The sequence below is a fragment of the Triticum aestivum genome, chromosome 2A, assembly GCF_018294505.1.
Source record: "Triticum aestivum cultivar Chinese Spring chromosome 2A, IWGSC CS RefSeq v2.1, whole genome shotgun sequence".
NCBI classification, from domain to species: Eukaryota; Viridiplantae; Streptophyta; class Magnoliopsida; order Poales; family Poaceae; genus Triticum; species Triticum aestivum.
Window position 1 is genome coordinate 717,458,942 of NC_057797.1, and position 3,449 is coordinate 717,462,390.

Genomic DNA, 3,449 nt, shown 5'->3' on the forward strand with positions numbered 1-3,449 from the left:
ATCATAGAAATCGTTTTACCTCCAAGAGGTAAGAGTAATATTAGACGTTAGATGACCCATATCTATTTTGGATCATGTTAAAATAGCTCAATCTGGCCTTATTGTGCTTTGAAGTTTACAACATTCTTTTTACAATTTACAATTTCACATATCTTGATTCTTGTCAGGTTCGCAAGCAGGTCGTACGGATGCAGCGAGGCAGGACTCCTATATCACGCAACATGAAGCGACGTGCCTCGCGAATACGCCATGCGGTTTTGCCCTCGGTTTGCGTCCTGGCGCTGGCCTTGGTTGGCTTCTGTATTCCACATCCACAGCGGCTCCTAACAAGCCAGCCCATGCTTGGCTTCTTGTAGTGGCAAATATCTAGGGTCAAACGAAGGGTGGTCTGAAAGAACCAACATACAACAATGTGTCCAAGTATTGGAGAGCTCACCAACGTCTTCAGAAGACAAAGCCCAGTTGCTCTGGTCATCTGATACACGAGGCTTTGTATCTAGTTTTACTACCATATACTCTTACATAAAGGAATGAAGGGAGTAATGCTTTCTTTGTATAAAGCTTACCAGATTGGAATTTTTGTTGAGCGTCATATTCTAGACCAAATTCCATTATATTTAATTTGTGCTATCAACGTTTCATGGACTATTACTTACGAAATAGTTATTGTATGTTTCTTATGTCATTTGGTTGTCAAACGAGAGAAATTGGTCGACTTAGGTTAGTCCTCGAGTTGTGATGTTGCGAAAAAGGTCCAAATTTCATGATTGCATCGATTTAGTATTTTCAAAGCAACATTTTTCTAGTTAGTTTGTTGTGTTGTTAGATACTTGTTTGCACTTGCAGTTGCACCATGTGTTTGTGTGAGCAAACCTTCATAATTTTTTTAGAAATACAATACAAATGCAGGCGCTCACATACACACATGTACACTCATCCACATGAACATGCACATGCACACCCTATACCTGTGACGACCTCCAAGAGACAGGGCCGCCAAATTTGGCATGCACTTGGGCATCATCTTCATCTAGAAGGATTGGGCGACCTTTGCTGCGTCGTTGATGTTGTTGGATTTTCATAAATTTTCTACTCCATGTGTTTCAGAATATAAGGTGTAGTCTTTGAAAAGTCAAACCTGTTTTAGTTTGACCAATTTTGTAGATAAATGTATCAATATTCATAATACCAATTGGTATTGTTAGATTCCTCGTGAAATGATTTTTCGTATGTTATTTATTTAATATTGCGGATGTTGATGTTTTCGGCTCTGAACTTGGTTAGTGTTTAATAAATTTGACTATTTTAAGAAACTAACACGCCTTATATTTTGAAACCGAGGAGTATTTGGTTTGGTGAGTGGGGGGTATGATGAAGTGTGTTTTCTTTTTATTTATATTGTTGTATTTCTATCCCTTCCGCGAGGTGATTCAGTATTATGTGCTAATCAATCCATATTTAAGTGGGGACATTTTTTAGGTTGATGGTTGCATGTATTATATTGGTGTTACAATATCGCATATTGGTGTTTTTTTCTAGGTGGTGAGAGGATGCACGGACTGTATGTTTTTATAGGCTGGTTGTTGTCGATTGATTTAATAATTCATTGACCCTGTCAAAATGGTGAAACAAATTCCAAATTAAATACCCCATTTGAATGGGAGAGGTCCAAGATTAGGGAGCATAATAAATTAGCTATTTTTCTAAAATAATACATTTTTTATTAATTTACAAAAATAATACACGGTTTAGATATATTCCACAAATAATACGGCGTCATCTTTGGGAAAGACGACTGGAACTAATCGTCTTACTGGTTAGTGTCGAGTCGTCCTCCCTGAAGATGACCGGGCAGTCGGCTGAACAAGGGCTTCCAGTCGCCCTCCCTGAAGATGATTAGCTCTAGTCATCCTCTCTGAAAATGATTGGAACATAACCGTGTTCCGTGGAACCTTTTCCTGCCAAACCTGCCTTTCCCTTCATCTTCTTTCCTGCCATCGTCTTTCCCGCCAACTCTTATGTTCCCGCCATCCTTCTGTTCCCGCCATCTTCTTCCCACCAACCCTCATGTTCCCGCCATCTTCTTTCGAGCCATATTTCTCTTCTGGACTTATAAACCCCCCCTCCCATACAGAAAGGTTGGTAAGCAGTGCATTGTAGTCTCGTCAAGATGTCCCATTATCCTCATTATCCTTTCGATCGTAGTTTCCACCCGAGTATGTCAAAATGTCTTCTAAGGTTAGCCAGCAATTTCAAGATAGACAATAGGATAGTTCAATGGAACGACCGGACGTACGTGTTGACGAGCCTATGGATGTATGTCACTACTCTTGCGAGACGGGCATGCCGCTCGCCTCAATGGCAGCCTCTAGTAGGTCAACCCACACTACATGCTTTTTGTTTTCTTTTTCGAGTGTGAGGATTTTTTAAATCTCTTCATTACTTATATTTAAATTATGATAATGCTATAATATATATATATATATATGGAAAATTACTTTGTTTAATTTTAAAAACTTTTCACCGGCGTATTATAAAAATGTTTGAGGTGTGTTAAAATTTTGTTCTCGAGGTTTTACGAAACAACTAAAAAGGCGCGTGGAAGCTTCTAAAACAGGTCCATAGAGCTTCCCAAAACCGCTCTGAGAAGCTAAAGGAACAATTGTTATCGGTTGATCTGCCACTAGTTAAAAACATGGCTTTGGTTGGGGCTTGGCCAGCCCATTAGTCCCGGTTCTGTCACGAACCGGGACCCATGGGGGCATATGTCCCGGTTCGTGCACCCATGGGGCCGGCCGGGCCTGGGAAGGCATTTGTCCCGGTTCGTGTGGACCCATTTGTCTCGTTTCTAGGAACGAACCGGGACATCGCTCCTGGCCCATAGCCATTGGTCCCGGTTCGTGCCTAGAACCGGGACGGAAGGGGGGCCTTTAGTCCCGGTTCCAGCAACGAACCGGGACCAATGAGTTGCCTATATATGCCCCCTCGCCCGCGAGCAGAGCAGTCCACAGTGCTCTGTATTTTCTGGTCGGCGAAGGGAGAGCTTTGTGGTGCTCTAGCTCACCTCCTATGCACATGAGGTGTTCGATGAAATGCCCAAGCCACACTAGTTAAGCTTTCTCCTCTCGAAGCTCGACCTCCAAGCTCCATTTTCCTCGAGATTTGTCTAGGTTTAGCGGTCCGTCATTGAAGGAAATATGCCCTAGAGGCAATAATAAAGTTATTATTTATTTCCTTATATCATGATAAATGTTTATTATTCATGCTAGAATTGTATTAACCGGAAACATAATACATGTGTGAATACATAGACAAACAGAGTGTCACTAGTATGCCTCTACTTGACTAGCTCGTTAATCGAAGATGGTTATGTTTCCTAACCATGAACAAAAGAGTTGTTATTTGATTAACGGGATCACATCATTAGAAGAATGATGTGATTGACATGA